Source organism: Acartia tonsa, chromosome 12 (genome assembly GCF_053477335.1).
Source record: "Acartia tonsa isolate MP-2025a chromosome 12, ASM5347733v1, whole genome shotgun sequence".
NCBI lineage: Eukaryota > Metazoa > Arthropoda > Copepoda > Calanoida > Acartiidae > Acartia > Acartia tonsa.
In genome coordinates this window covers 44,579,082-44,596,564 of record NC_137271.1, presented here as the reverse complement: position 1 = coordinate 44,596,564, position 17,483 = coordinate 44,579,082, and the positions used below count along the sequence as shown (strand labels likewise).

At 32.6% G+C, this 17,483-nt stretch overlaps 2 long non-coding RNA genes across 2 annotated transcripts; one reads left to right on the top strand and one right to left on the bottom strand.

Moving 5' to 3' along the window:
- Nucleotides 1-76: 76 nt before the first annotated feature.
- Nucleotides 77-5,424, top strand: LOC145334061 (uncharacterized). The gene is made up of 4 exons (XR_013884698.1): nucleotides 77-149; nucleotides 1,304-1,375; nucleotides 3,246-3,318; nucleotides 5,131-5,424. It is a non-coding gene; the product is annotated as an uncharacterized LOC145334061 (long non-coding RNA).
- A 3,533-nt stretch (nucleotides 5,425-8,957) lies between these two features.
- On the bottom strand, nucleotides 8,958-12,937 carry LOC145334755 (uncharacterized). The gene is made up of 5 exons (XR_013884949.1): nucleotides 12,844-12,937; nucleotides 12,279-12,377; nucleotides 12,048-12,116; nucleotides 9,476-9,522; nucleotides 8,958-9,033 (listed from the first exon to the last, which is right to left on the bottom strand). It is a non-coding gene; the product is annotated as an uncharacterized LOC145334755 (long non-coding RNA).
- Between the last annotated feature and the right edge of the window lie 4,546 nt (nucleotides 12,938-17,483).

The following is a 17,483-nucleotide window of genomic DNA, read 5'->3' as shown; positions in this document are numbered from 1 at the left end:
ATCTATCTATCTATCTATCTATCTATCTATCTATCTATCTATCTATCTATCTATCTATCTATCTATCTATCTATATTTTAGTCTGACTAGAAAGAATTGTAGTAATGTCACTAGACAAAATGAAACTCAGCAGCCTTTATTATTAACAGGTTGTTTTTTAAACAAGAACAATTATGTCTATGAGTAGCACGGTTGGCGAGACCATATTAAGTCTCTTTTATAGACAGACATGCGTGCAGACTCTAGTTATAATGCAGTGCCTAGTCAACAGATCTATAGTATAGATGTATATACAGACAACTACCTCCCTTTCTTTTTCAAAGTCCTCTTTCGTCTGCTTACAGTTATTTAACCATTTGGCCCTCTAATGTTTTACTCTAATGCTTAGTCAATCACAGAACACTCCCACTATCTAGAAATAAATTGAAAATTGTATAGCCTTTGGCAGGGTTTAGTCTAACCGTTTTAAAATGTATGGTCTGTGAAAAAAAAATAAGTCAACTAACTCAAGACTCGAAGGTATACTACCTAGAATCACGTGGGGGCCACATTTTCCGAGAATCCGTATATATCTGGGGTCTAATATAAAAATTACCTAACCATACCTAAAATAAATTGGCCAATAAAAACTATCTTTTTAAAGTTTGTTTATATGATTTTAGATCATGGAAAGAAAGCGATGTTGCGGGTTTTGTCGTGTTTTCACGGTAGCCTTTCTCCTACATCTAGCCCCTGTCGGGCAATCATTAACATTTACTTAACCTAACCTAATATAAAATAACCTTTCAAAAGCTACTGTGAAAATACGATGAAACCCGCAACTTCTTTCCATAACCCTTGATTTGTTTTAAGTTTGGGCGAAATTGATAACAAAATTGGGTGCTTTCACTTAAAATGTCGGTTGGGGGAGTGTTAACCCCCCGCCCTTCGTTTTTAAATAAATACTTTTATTTTCCTATTCCTAACCCATTGAGTGGCACTCACCCTACAGAGCCTGTAGCTGCGGTGCCCTAACCCTGCAGGGTTATCAAGTATCCAAAATAACCCAACATACCCAAAGTGATAAACATAAAAACAAAAAGCTACCTCATCCCACATAAGTAGGTTATCAATGCTTTACTTTCTTTGGTTTCAAAAACAATTTGTTGATTTTCAATGACCAAATAGATAGGTTGCACAAGGCGTTTGTGATGGGGAGATACAATTATTTAACCTTTTCCTCCTCTAGTGATCTACTTTAGTATGCTAAAAAGGTTGATTTGTGTAAAAATACCCAAAGTGTTACTTATATTTGTGTATTTAGGTGATCTGTTGGATAATTCCACATTGTGCTCTAATTCTACCAAACCATATGATTTTGCCAAGCCATGGGAAGGTAGGTAACAGTAAAACAGTAACAAGCCGTTTTCACTCCACAGGGGGAGCATAGGCCGCTGACAAATAGTCAGTGTTTCTGTAACAATGTGGCATTTTTATGGATATAGGATAGGGTTGTCAGCCCTAAGCCCTATGATTGCGATGTAAAGTGTCCATTTGCGTATCAGACAACCAACCCTTTGATTGCACGAACTTTGTATGAGAAGTCCTAACTGTGCAGTTAGCATGGTAGTGAGTTGCGCCTGTTTTGGGGCCAAGGCATTCCTTCTACTCTAACTCTTTATGTCGCGCGTCTGACATAGTAGCAATAGGAACCATAGGACCGAGATTCGAACCTATCACCTTCCATGAGAAGGTAGGACAATAGCTTTATTACCAAAGATGATCAATCAGATATAATAATCCATCCAACAGATCTGTAGTATGGATGTATACAGACAACTACCTACCTTCTTTTTTTCAAAGACCTCTTTCGTCTGCTTCAAAATTATTTTACGCTACTTGGCTGTGTTAATGTAATCGACACCATTGGTTGATTTTCAATGACCCAATAGGAAGGTTGCACAAGGCGGTTGCGTTGAGGAGATACAGTTATTTAATCCTTTCTCCCTCCAGTGACTCTAATATCCATCCGATCAGAGGGATATTTTTAAAAGAGTTGTAAAAAGCATGCAAATTGCGACGCCTCTAGATGGGAGAGGGGGGGATCTAATTTTTTTAATAATATAAAAACTTCCAGGAAATTAAACTTCTTGCCCACCAAAGTTTACAAAAGAATTGTAAAATCGACAAATCTTCTTCAAGGTGTATTTTTAATAAGGCACGAATTAATATATATCGTCCATTGCTTGAAATCTTACAACTGGTTTTGGGTTTCGCCTGTTATTAGGCTAGAGCATTCCTTGTGTCATAAAAAGCAGCCTCGCCAGAACTAGGTTATTAGCAGATAGGGTTCGAATACCAGGGTAAAAAGGCGTATATAAACATATATATAATAACGGAATCATTCATAGTCAGTAAAGGAAGGATTGATGAAAATACTTTTCCATTTAAGAATAATGGATATAGAATATACGTTGATATTATGACAGGGAAAAAAAATACCAGGGTCAAAAAGGCGTACACAAACATGATGTAAATGATGCATATAGAGCCTATATGCTACACATTTCTTTATATTGTTTTTATATAATGTTTTTTAAAAATTTATAATAATGGCATTGGCAATGGATATAGAATATATGTGGATTTTATGAAAGGGAAAAATGTAGGTTTCCAACATATAACTCATTTCTTGGCCAATTCGTCCATCTAGTAGAAGGGGATGGGGTTAAGGAGGTGAATCGGGGGGTATCGTTATTTCAGTAAGCTGCGAGTTTCATTATATTAAAGAAGATGAAAACATGGTGTAACATCCAAGTAGTAATAATATATCTGTGTTTAGAATGTACATTATTCCTGGTGCCTATTCTAACATAATAATATATCCATGTTTAGAATGTACATTATTCCTGGTGCCTATTCTAACATAATAATATATCCATGTTTAGAATGTACATTATTCCTGGTGCCTATTCTAACATAATAATATATCCATGTTTAGAATGTACATTATTCCTGGTGCCTATTCTAACATAATAATATATCCATGTTTAGAATGTACATTATTCCTGGTGCCTATTCTAACATAATAATATATCCATGTTTAGAATGTACATTATTCCTGGTGCCTATTCTAACATAATAATATATCCATGTTTATAATGTACATTATTCCTGGTGCCTATTCTAACATAATAATATATCCATGTTTAGAATGTACATTATTCCTGGTGCCTATTCTAACATAATAATATATCCATGTTTAGAATGTACATTATTCCTGGTGCCTATTCTAACATTGTTTGTCCTTGCCTCTGTGGTTCTCTATGCTCTCTGTAGGTAAGTAACGAAGGGTAAAATGTGAATATTTTTTGGCTGGATACCGGATATCCGGCTGATTTATATTGCCGGATATATTGTAACCGGCCGGATATCTGGACAACGTTCGACAAATTACCGGATATCCGGTCAGTTATTCAGTATCAGGATAGTTTAAATATCCGGCCGGATATTGAAAATGGCCGGATATCCGGCCCAAACCTAGTAAAATGGAGATTTCACATAAAGTATCTTCTTGAGCATTGGTTGCCCATCCACCCTATTTTTGCTTGTTTAAAATGAAGGATGGGGAAGGGGTGAGTTTTAATTTGTGTATTTATTACTGTATAATATTTAGGGCTTTGCAGGTGTAGGATTAGGGCATCATAAAGGGGGTTGGGCATAACCCCCCCCCCCCCCACAATTAATTTCAATTAATCAAAAAAAGGAAGGGATTAACAGTGATCAACAGGCCCTTTACGTGAAAGCACAAAAGAGTTGTCCATTATTGATAAATTGAATAAACAAGGATGACAACATCCATAAAAACGACGCTATGAAACGGTAGGACAAATTAACATAACTGAAAAATCAGAACATAATGTATAAATGTCAAATTAAAATTGTAAGTAAATTTGTGGAAAAAACTACATAAATACAGGATAATATTTCAGGACATACTTACGTTTTAGGACTTGATTATAGAGATGATTCGCTTATAACATAGTACTTTGTTGTCCTAGGAATCAGTATTCTAAAAATCAGATCAATCAGATAATTTTATCACATACAAATTTGTCGTTAAAAAGTTATAAATCAACTTGTTTAAAATGAACGTACGGACATTCTGGTAACGATTATAGAGTTGCTACGCTTTCTAAATCGTACCTAACTACGTAGGAATCACCATGCAAAGTTTGAAATCGATAGGTCAATTCTAAAATGCCTAAATTAATGAAAAAGGCTATCCGTTCCAGACGGACGGACGGGCCGACCTTAATTATAGAAAAGCTTCGCTTTTAAAAATAGAAACGATTATTAAGTAAATGTAGAAAGCTTTGACAATATGGCATCTACTACAATATGATTAATTTGTCTGTCTAGGTGAATGTCAATATATTTATATGCAACTTTCTCGGCTTGTATCAAAGATAGATTGCTAAAATTCTTTGTATTAGATTATTCGGACTTATTACTTATTACTCTAACACATGATTTGTCCGTCCGTTGGTTATAAATGCTGTTTATGATACTTTGCTTATGCACTAGCGTGTATGCTCCCTAGAGGCCTCTATGGGCACTTGGGGTAGTGGTGGGTCAAGTTGACACCCCAATTTTTATTTATTTTAGTTTTAAAAAAGACAAAGTAAAAAAATTAAGGGAAGTAAACTTTTTGGGGTGAGAATGTACCCTCCCCAAAACAGCTATAAACCTTCCAAGGACCTATGAAGGAGAACCGTATCGGTTAGCGAGATCCTCCGGTACACACACACACACACACACACACTAATCCTGTTACTTTTATACATGTACTTGTGTGCTTTGCTATTGATATTGTCATCCTTGTTGTTTTTTAGAAACAGATCTCTAGCATAGATGTATTAACAAACAACTATCTCCCATCCTTTTTCAATTACCTTCTTCGTCTGCTTGCAAATTGTTTTTGCTACTTGGCTGTGTCATATAAGCGACACCATTAGTTGATTTTCAATGACCCAATAGAAAGGTTGCACAAGGCGGTTGCGATGGGGATATACAGTTATTTAACACTTTCTCCCTCGAGCATTTTACTCTATTGATTGATATTGTCATCCTTGTTGTTTTCTGTTTTAGATACAAAATATTTGGTCAGTACAAGACAAAATTGGATTTAGAACGCGAGGCAGATGAACACAGAGAAAAACAACAACAAATCAAAGAACAATTTTCATAATAAATAACAATATAATTATTTTCTGTTTTTTATATAGTTGCATTCATAAATGCAAGACCAACCGATATATATTACTTAAAGAAAAGTCTAACTACTTAAAAATCATATTATGTGTAGATATTAGAGAAAAAAAATGTTTTATTTTCATTATTGAATCATCTATCTATTTTAAGATAATAAATAATTTAACACGACTTTTTTTTCTTTTTGAAACTAAAACAACCACAGTGCGTTCGAAGGTGCTTTGGCTTTTGTGTCAGAACCTAATTTGGAACACATAGTGCATTTCATTATCCTAGGTTAGATATCTTCATTCCACTTTACAATAAAATCTAAAATGCAGCCGTTTTTGAGAAAATTAGATTAGAAAAATTTCAAGTTCAATTTTCATCCCCTAAGAGTTACCGCATAATCATGACAATAAAAGCAAAGATTATTTATCTAAAATTTTAAACAACTTTGCTTTTATGAAGTCTTTCATTAAACCTCTCTATATATGATTTATTTAAGACTAGATTTCCATGACCTTAGCAAAGCAACTGATAAAAATGGCCATAAATCAACTCCCTTCAGGAGTGGTTTTATGAAGAACTCTATAAAAGCAAACTTGTTCAAAATTTTGAATAAACAATCTTTGCCTTTCTTGTCATAATTATGCGGTAACTCCTAGGGGATGAAAATTAAACTTGAAATTTTCAAATCTAATTTTCTCAAAAACGGCTGCATTTTAGATTTTATTGAAAAGTGAAATAATTATGCTTCAATTAGGTTCTGACACAAAAGTCAAAGCACCTTCGAACGCACTTTGCAACTATGTTCTTAAGTATTGCAATGCTTAAAGTATAATATAATAAAGTAACAAGATGTTTGTTTGTGTGTTTGTCTGTCTATTTGTACTGAAGGATCTTGCTAACCGCTGGACTGATCGGGTTCTCATTAGGAGGGTAGCTTCTCATAGATTCGGGGAAGGTTTATAACAATTTTCTTGGGGGGTTAGAAACCCCCAACCCCCCAAAAAATGAAAAATACCCATCCCCCCCCAAAAAAATTTCTTTTTAAAACTAAAATAAAATAATGGGGTCAACTAACCCCCCCCAAAAAAAAAAAAAAAATTCTGCCCCTCCCCCAAAAAAAAATTTAAAAATTTTTCTGTAAAATATGAAAAAAAATTTTGATTAAACCTCTTTGGAAAAGCCGCTAGTGATACAAAAAGTAAAAACAAAAACAGACAAAGTGAGTTGTATAGCAGATATTCAGTTGTTATAACGAAGGAAAGCAAAAAAATACGCAATCTTTAAAAATAAAGATGTAAATATTTCAAGCATGACTGACAAACAGACGAACAAAACAATGTATAGTGTATAGAATAGATGCGCATATATTCTGCTTGTTAAGTGTTCATGTTTGTTGGTTCTACCTTTGATTTCAGCGCTTCAAACGAGCTTTTATTGATGTTGTCATCCTTGTTATTATGTATTTCTAAGTTTGACTGTTTATTTTGCTTCGCATCTTTTGAATGTTGAACGCCCTTGTTCAACTTTAATTCTTAAATCTAATTGATACAACTATATGTATATTTTTTATGTTAGTCTGTAATTTCATTATATATTGGATATAGAATATACGTGGATATAATGACAGGGGAAAAATTGTCGTCAATTATGTTGCTAACATTGATATAACTTATTGGTCAGTTTTTTCATCCAAGAGGAGGAGAGAAGATTGGGTAAAGAGGGTGGATAGAGGGATGATTATTTTAGCCAGCTACACCTTTCAGAGTATAAGGGTACATGGTAATATGGTGTAAGACTGATTTAAGTAATAATAAATCCATTTATATTTTTAAAAGCGAAGCTTTTCTATAATTAGGGTCGGTCCGTCCGTCCGTAACGGATAGATTTTTTCGTTAATTTAGACATGTTAGAATTGTCCTATCGATTTCAAATTTTGCATGGTGATTCCTTTAGTAGTTAGGTACGATTTAGAAAGCGTAGCAACTCTATAATCATTACCAAAATGTCTGTACGTCCATTTTAAACATGTTGATTTTTTACTTTTTTAAATAGCTTTTTTCGTTAAATTAGGCATGTTATAATTGTCCTATCGATTTAAAATTTTGCATGGTGATTCCTGTAATAGTTAGGTACGATTTAGAAAGCGTAGCAACTCTATAATCATTACCAGAATGTCCGTACGTCCATTTTAAACATGTTGATTTTTTTTACATTTTTAACAAAAAATTTGTATGTGACCTAATTGGTCTGATTTTTGGTATACTGATTCCTAGGACAACAAAGTACAATATTAAAAGCGAAGCAACTCTATAATCAAGTCCTAAAAATGTAAGTATGTCCATAATCATTATCCTTTATCAAGCAGTTTTTCAACAATTGTTCTTCCATTTCAGAGCTTCGCTTTTATGGATGTTGTCATCCTTGTTAGGTTATATTTTCTTAATTTTCTTTTATATCTTAGAATTGTATATTTTGAAATAGGCTATTGCACATGTTTGAGATTTATAATAAAAATCTGACATAATTTAATACAAGATTTATTTACTAATAAATCAAGGATGACAGCATCAATAAGTAGCGAAGCACGATAAACAAGAATAAGTTGATTTAATGTTTCGATATTAGAGTAAAATATTAGAGGGAGAATAAGATATCTGTGTCTCCCCATCGCATCATCCTTGTGCAAACTTTCTTTTGGGTCTTTGAAAATCAACCAATGGTGTCGCTTATATTAACACAGCCAAGTAGCAGAAAATAATTCAGAAGCAGACGAAGAATAAATTTATTTGAAAAAATACAAAAACTTTCGTTTGTATTTTTATTTTTCATATTTATATTTTGTAGCATATCCATTTTTTTTGGGGGGGGGGGGGGGGCCGGGGGAGGGGACGGATATTTTATTCTGGGGGCGATTTCTCTAGGGAGGGTTTAGGTATCCTTACCTAGCTGGACCTGTGTGAAGATTCACTGCAAAGGAGAATCACATCGGTCCATCACATTCACACAAACAGATATACACCCTGTTACTTTTATGTAAGTATTTTAAACAACATTGATTGTTGTGTGTACTTGCGGACGGACGGACGGACGTATGTGCACCATTTATTTAGTATAGATGAGCTTTTGACAATTTTTAAAGTTTAGTTATTTAGTTATTGTACACTGTACAGTTCAGTGTAAACTTCCACTGGGTGTTAACATTTGTGAATAATGATAGTTATTTATCGCATCGTATTATAAAGGATGAGCAAAAAATATGCGCAGATTTTTAAAATTCAAATTGCGCGGCTTGTGATAATGGTTGGCATACCGTTAGAACCACTATGAAGTCTATTTTTTTGGAAATATAAAAACGATTCCTGTAAGGAGCCATGCATTAAAATGTCCCAACTGACGTAAAACTTGACTTGCGAGTTTAACTCTAACAGGTTTGGCACAGACAGACAAAGTAAATTAAGTGGAGCTAAGTTAGAAATAGTTAATTCTTGTATTGTTTTATAAACAGCTTTCCGCAAATATAAAATGTACAGTTATAAGATTAAAACCAGTTTTTAGTCCCAAGATGCTGAAGACACGGGCTACAAAAACAGGTTCTAATCCACTGGATATTAACCTGTTTTTAATGAAACATAATTGGAAATAAAAGAAAAACAACTTTGTAAGCTAAACATTATTATTTTAAAATGATAATTAACCAATAGTTATTTCATAGTTATAATATAAGAAAGTTATTTACAATGATAATTAACTAGGAATGTAAATATTCCATTCATCTGAAGTAATTCTCATCTGAAATAATTGTTATCCTATTATATAAAGTAGTAACGTTATTTAAGCTAATGAACTGATTGAGTTCTTCATTTCAAGGATGCTATAAAGGTTCAGAGAAGATTTAAAACTTTTTTTCAAACCTTTTCCCACCCTTCTAATTATACAAATCATCTAATTGATAGGGATGTAGCCTCCAGTATCAAATAAATAATAAAAGAATATCAGATATAAGATTTGTTAAAAATTTTATAATATATTTTAAGTATGTATTTAAGATTAGGAAACAGACAAATAATGTTGATGTTGATAATTATAGATACATAGATAGATAGATAAACAAAATACTTGATAGAAACAGTAAGATAAATCTACATTGATAACCATCCATTCCTTAGGCTGATCATTCCCAATAGAATTAAACAAATATTTAATTGTTTTAATCTTTTGACATAAATCTTACCTTTTTACAATAAAGACTTTATTTAATCTCATTTCCTGGTTTACCTCCTAAAATGTTTAGTATTGTGAAATATGAAAGGGATAAGATGTGTGTATATTTGTCTGTCCTTTAACCGTTTACAGTCGGGCCCCTAGCCGCACCTTAATCGGTCAGGGGGGGGGGGGGCGTTCAACGCCCCCCCTTATTATCTCAGTTCCTATTAGAGCTAGAGGGCTAAATTTTTTTGTGCAAGTCCCCTGTTTGATAATGAATTTCCGACCTTTTATAGGTCTAAGTCAATTTTCGCTTCCTTCACCCTTTTATTTAACAACCTTTGTTTTTAGGTCTTTTTTACTTAAAAATTTCAAACGGCTGTATTTTTCTTATTTTTTAAGCTAGAAGAAAATTTTTTTTCCAGAAAATGTTTATCTTTATGTAAATTTTACATTAGAAATATCAAAATATAAATTTCAGCGGCCGCAGCTGTACTTGGCAGCTGCCAGCCGCCGCAGTCGGCGGTCGGCGGGAAAACGGCGGCGGATCTTCATGAAATTTTAATACGTTATGTAGACATGTCAGAAAAGCTTAAGTTTAAAATTTGAAGTCTCTAAGTCAAAAATTGCGGCCACAGGAGCCTTTTAAAGATTTCTGGAGACCTGGAGGATCAGGACCTACAGGATCATACCTGGAACCTGAAAGTGACTTGAACACCTGTATTTCATATAAGAATGTACTACTAGAGGATTTTTTAGTAATTTGGTATGATAAAATGCTTTGTTTTAGTCAAAAAAAATATTTTTGCTCTTTACCTGGATGACCCTGCCAGGTTTGCTGGCATCCTGTGCCCGCCAGGATGGAGATATTCAAAACATTTCAACTCTCAGTTATGTGTCATACCCATACTTAAAAAGTCAAGCAGTTTGGGCTCTTTATCTTTCACACACAGAAATGAGATTGAAAAAACCGGATGGGGGGGCGTTCAACGCCCCCCCCCCCCCCGACCGTTAAGGGTTAAGATTGTTCGGTAACTGTTTTATTATTTATTAGGACTTTTGTCGCATTAGGACATTTGTCAGTGTACCGATTATTCTTCGAAATAGATATAACTAGCTCTTCTTATCAGGGAAGCTTTTTTGCATTCTTTTTCCTAATTTTCAGTGAATTTTAATAAACCCTCCCAAGAGAAGTAGCCTAAAAGATATATTAGTAATCATAGTGTATGTTAAGCATAAAACCTCTCCAATTCCTTATTTTTGAAATATAATAAAAATAAGAGTTGGTTTCTCCTGTTTTGTTTATTACTTTAATATTGGTTAAGTTAAGTTATATACAGCATGACCCTCGAAAAAGTATTTTTAAGCATCTGCAGCCCTTATTTCTTAATGAATTATTAAAAAATGCATATGTCCTTGTTCTCTATAGTATTCCACGTAAGTAGATATAAAAATATTTTTTTTACCTCCATTAACACCAGAGATTTTTAGTGCTAAAGTTTTGAAAAAGTGACTGAGGAAAAAGTAACTTTTAACATGAAACGACTTTTTTAGCAAAATTAAGCTAGAAATCCTTTTATTTTTGTTACTAGCAGAAACTTTATACAAAAATGAAATAAAAAATTTAGTTTTTGAGTAAAAAGCATTTTTTACACATATTTTTTTAGTCTTTTTAGTTTAATGATATTTTGAAAAACTTACTTATTAGGCAAAATTGTTTAAGATTAAAAAACCAAATAAATCTCTATGAATATAGCAGGATATTTTTTTTGTTTCACAATCCTAACTTTAATAACAAAAAAGTTATAAAGAAAATAAAAATAAACATAATGATTTTTTAGTCTAAAAAGCTTAATTTACCCCCTATTAAATAATTGAGATGTCAGAAAAGTAGGCGGAGCAACTGTCATAATTAATCCTTTTCTATAAATAAGGGTTAATAAATAACCTAAAATTTGCAAATAATCAATTCATTCAGTAGTATTTTTTGCCATTAAAAATTGATATTTTTTGGTGGAATAAAAAAGAAATATTTAGTTAACTTGTTTTTCTTTGTGTCTCATTATTCAGTTGCCAGAAAAACATAATATAACCATCCAAAAAATAAGAGAAACAAAAAAAATTCTTTTTCTCAGTCACTTTTTCAAAACTTTAGCTCTAAAAATCTCCGGTGTTAATGGAGGTAAAAAAAATATTTTTTTATCTACTTACGTGGAATACTATGGAGAACAAGGACATATGCATTTTTTAATAATTCATTGAGAAATAAGGGCTGCAGATGCTTAAAAATACTTTTTCGAGGGTCATGCTGTAGAGTATAGACCTTGCAAGGTTATTGCCCTCCACAGGGATTAGGCATGGAAATATTATCTTCTCATTTTAAATTCATTTCATCCAATTAACCAATTAGTGGAACTCCATCAGACTGTTAAATATCCATATTTCTGTATTTGTAGACCCTATTCTAAATATTTGTTTTCCGTATTTTATTAATACAGATTAAGAGAGCCCCACTGGGATAGTGAGAGAAGAAGTATAGCTCCTATCAAGGACAAGAAAAAAGTTAAAATGTTGAAATGAAAAGACTTTTTAATGCTCACCATATTCTCGAAGTACTTCTGCTGTTTCAGAATGGCCATAAGCAAGTGCCTTGTCAAGTGCTGTCTCACCTAGGCACATTCAAATTACATAATTTTTTAGAAAGATAAATATATAGAAAGATTTTTAAAAAATTCTAGATAGATAGATGGTCGCACAAACTTAGATAGTTACATTAGAAGACATGTAGATAAATAAATAGATGGAGAGATAGGTAGATAGAGGTAACTGACCTTCATAATCCTTAGTGTTGACATCAGCTCCATGTTCTAAAAGAATCTTCACTATCTCTGTGTATCCATCCCATGCTGCAAAAATAAGACTGGTTCTTCCTAGATATAAATATATATTAGATACTTTATATATTATCTAGTTTAGAGCAGAGTTTTAGATAGGTAGATAGACAGATAGATAAAAAATATATGTTAACCGCTGGAATTTTTAGGTCGACCTATGGAAGCTTTAGGTTGACCTATTTCATAGAGGTATTTGTTGGTTATAATTGTATAGGTTGACCTACAGAAAAAAACAGTCCAGCTGTAAAAGCTATTTGTGAATAGATTAGAAGACAACGAGATAAATGAATAGATGGAGAGATAGATAGATAGATAAAGATAATTGCCCAGTTCACAAACAACTTTTAGAGGTCAACTAATTTATTCTGTAGGTCAACCTAAACAAGTACAACTAACAAATGCCTAATAAATTCGGTCAACCAAAAGCCTCTTAAGTTCAACCAAAAATTTCCAGAGGTCCACCTTTGTCTTTTGTGAACTAGGCTAATATTATGTAACTAACTTCTATTATCCTTAGTGTTGACATGAGCTCCATGTTCTAAAAGAATCTTCACTATCTCTGTGCGTCCATACCATGCTGCATACATAAGACTTGTCCTTCCTAGATATAAATATATTAGATACATTATATATTATCTAGTTTAGATAGATAGATAGATAGATAAAAGATATAGGTTGAACTCTGGAATTTTTAGGTCGACCTATGGAAGCTTTAGGTTGACCTATTTCATTAAGGTATTTGTTGGTTGTAATTGTATAGGTTGACCTACAGAAAAAATCAGTCCAGCTCTAAAAGCTATTTGTGAATAGATTAGAAGACAAAGAGATAAATGAATAGATGGAGAGATAGGTAGATAGAGGTAACTGACCTTCATAATCCTTAGTGTTGACATGAGCTCCATGTTCTAAAAGAATCTTCACTATCTCTGTGTATCCATCCCATGCTGCATATATAAGACTTGTCCTGACTAGATATAAATATATTAGATACATAATATATTTCATAGTTTAAAGTAGAGTTGTAGATAACATGAACATAGATGAATAGGTAGATAGATAAATAGTTGAAAAAAATAGATTGATAAACCGAAATATAATATAATAATAATAATATTGTACTAACTCAAATCATTCTTTGCGTTGACATCAGCTCCATGTTTCAATAGAATCTTCACTGTCTCTGTATCTGCTGCCAGCATAAGACTGGTCCATCCTAGATATAAATATATTAAATATATTGTATATTCCATAGTTATAGAGTTATAGATATAGATGGGTACATATATAGATAAATAGGTAGGTAGATTTACAAACAGGGAGAAATAAAGGTAGAAAAATAAAATAGGCAGATAGAAAGAATCTACATAAATATAATATTTTGCAACTAACCATCTTTATCCTTAGTATTAACATCAGCTTCATTTTTCAAAAGAATCTTCACTATATCCTTGTGTCCAAACCTTGATGCCAAAATAAGACTTGTCCTTCCTAGATATAATTATATTATATATTCCTTATTCAAAGAGTTATAGATAGATAGATAGGTACGTTAGTATACAGATAGATAGATAGGTAGATATAAGCCCAGTTCACAAAGGACTTTTAGCGGTCGACTGATTTTTTACTTAGTTGAACCTAAACAAGTACAAATGAAAAAGCCCAACCTATTTTTTCCTGATTTTTAGTATGTAATGGTTTGTAATTACTGATTATGTTGAAATTAATTCTTATATTACTATATTAAAATGCAGAGAAATAGAATAGAATAGAAGAAAATAATGTGCAACTAACCATTATTTTGCATAGTATTAACATCAGCTTCATATTTTAAAAGAATCTTCACTGTATCTTTGTGTCCAAACCTTGATGCCCACATAAGACTTGTCCGTCCTAGAAATAGATATCCTTATACTAAAGTAACAGGATGTTTGTATGAGTGTCTGTGTGTATCTGTGTGTCTGTACCGAAGGATCTCGCTAACCGCTGAACTGATCGGGTTCTCCGTAACAGGGTAGCTTCTCATAGGTCCTGGGAAGGTTTATAACTATTTTGGGGGAGGGTACCACCACCCTCCCAAGAGAAATCACAATAAAATCAAAAATATTAAATATTTCCGCCGCATAGTGTTGCTAGCATAGTCGCGCTGCGTAGAGGCATGAATTTAACAATTCATAACATAGACAAGTTATTTCTCAAATTAGATATTTAAAATAAAAAAAAAATTAAAGGCCACTAGAGGCCTCTAGGGGCGTAGCTGCTAGTATTAGATAAAGTAGAAATTACTAGTGGCTTTGCCCCAAGAGGTAATTAAAAAATTTAAATTAGGTACGTGCCTAAAACAGAAAAATGATATGAGTATGGGAATCATTACATCTTCTAGTACCTACCTAAAAAAAAAATAAGGGGGGAATCTTTTGGTTTTGTGGGGGATTGGTGGTGTATTTTCTTGGGGGGATTGGACACCACCAATCCCCTCAAGAAAATAGCCTAAGACCACCACAGGACCAGTATGAATATTCCATGAAGAGTAGAATCCAAACAGTTCATTGGTTACTGAGATCAGGCAGACAGACACCGGATGGATGGATGGATAGACAGATGGACAGACAGATTGACATCATTCTACTTTGTATTATATATGTGGATACAAATAGAGTTATAGATACAGAGAAAATCTAAGCTAATAAATAGATAGATATATAAAGATTGATGGATATAAAGATATAGATACATAGATGCTGTACGTATTGGTGCAAAAAATGGGGACAATTTTTAAATTGATTTGACGGGGCTGTTTATTTACGTCACAAGTGAGGGGAAAGAAAAGGGAAGGAGGAAAGAAACCCCCTAGAAAAGAGATGGGGGTATGACGTCACACACCAAAACAATTTGAAATTTGTCCCCATTTTTTGCACCAATACGTACAGCATCGATACATAAAAAAGATTGATAAATGGAAATATTATATCATAATAATACATTGATACTAACCTACATTATCATGAATATTAACATCGGCTCCATGTTTTAAAAGCATCTTTACTCTAGCTGTGTTTCCCTTCTCTGCATTCCTCAAAAGTCTTTTATCTGCTATATCTAAATATGTTAGGTATATATTCTCTAGTGCACAGGTACTTACACATATTAAGCTAAATAGATATATAAAGATGATTAGATAGATATATAGACAGAAATATATGTTTGTGTCTCTATGTAGCCCACCAAAGACTGGTTATTCCTAGATATAAAGTATGTTAGATACACAAGAGTCTTTAGTGAGAATTGGGTGTGTCTACAACCAAGGGAATAATCACCCTTTAATAAAACGGTACTATATCAAACCATAGAAACGTCAAACAGTAGATGTGAAAAACACTAGACAGACAAAGAGTAGATGCCTCAAACATTAGACAGACAAACAATAGATGTGACAAACCCTAGACTACAATAAATGCTAGAATTTTCATTTTTGTGTCAAAGGGAAGAATTTTAAAAGTGCAACAAACACTAGAAGTGCTATACAATATCATTTAATCAGGTTAAATATATTATATTAATTATATTTTTATATATATAGCTAGTTTTCTCATTATTGCAACTGCCCACCCTCCGCAGCTGTGTTGAATTTTACGGCTCCTGGAGCAATTTGGATCCCCAGCCACTTATCTAAATGATGTCCTGCCTGCACTACTTACTGCAATTCTCCTAGTCTTTTAATTAGTGGCATGAACAGCAATTCATCTGAGGTGTATGAAATCATTAAAGGGCGAATATAGGTTGGATATGATATGAGCTTATATGAAAGGTGCCATTACATACTTTTAGAATATCTATGCCAAATTTTAAAATTCAAAAAAATCCTTTAGTAGAATTTTCAATTTTCTGGTTTGCTTCAACATATAAGAAATGAGATTGCCAACAAAATCGTTTATTTTAGCCCTTTACAAGACCTTTTTTTGACTATTTTTCTTATGTTCATTTACTTAATACATTTGCATGCATCTTTTAAGATCATAAAAATATTAATTCGGTTAATTTTATATGTAAATAATCAAATAACAAAAAATCGTCAAGAGGTGTGACGTCATAGACACGTCACACATTCCACCGCGTAAAAACTTGGATAAATATTCATTACTAAACGTATTTTTAATGCAATTATTTACCCCTGTGCGTATATGTCAGCTGATTTCAATAACAAACAAACCACAGCGACTCTCTGTAACGTAGTATTTCATAACAACTGGTTGCGGCAGGATATTCAACAGTTATTTTGAAAATTATTTATTCTTTATTATTGTATATTGTATTGTAAATATACTGCTGTTATGCTTTCATTATTTCGTTTGGAATAGTAGCTTTGTTTTTATTAACTTCATATTTCTATTTACCTCATTTTGAAGTTGCAATTAATTTTACGGGTATTGTGGTGTAAGGAGCTTTAGTCTAGGTTTAAGAACCCAAATAGTTTTTAAACACTGCTCAAATTTTACGCATTTTGTACGCCCAAGGGTTAAGGACGTTCACAAACTAAATTAACCATCTGAATTTAACACTGTATGACGTCACTTAACACTGCTAAAATTTAACCATGGGTACGATCGTTTTATATCATTAAACGCTCTGTAAACACACTTGATTTGGGTCACGTGACCATTAAAATACACTGAATTTTGATTTTGAAGATAATATTAAATGTCTTCTTCTCTATAAAAAGAAGGAATTCGATTCTTAATACATAACTATTAATTTTAAAAATTATTATATTTTAATACAAAGATTAATATTTATTCTATATAATAATTTTTCTATAGACATTTAGGTAATATAGATATGTTCTTGAATTTTTTTTCTCTTATTAATAAATTAAATTTACAAAGAGTGTAGGTAATTTATATAAGAAAAATACAAAGAGGAAATCCTTATACATAAGTAACAGGATGTCTATCCTGTATGTCCATCTGTACCAAATGATAATTGAAAAAAATCTCTTTTGTTAGGACAATGTTAGTCTCTGTACTATGTATGTATCTCAGAGAAACTGTGGCAGCCGCGCCGTTGCTGCAGAAAACGCCGCCGCCGGCGGAATTTTTTTTTAACATTTCTCGCCGAATTAGACAATATTGTATTATTTGAGTACAT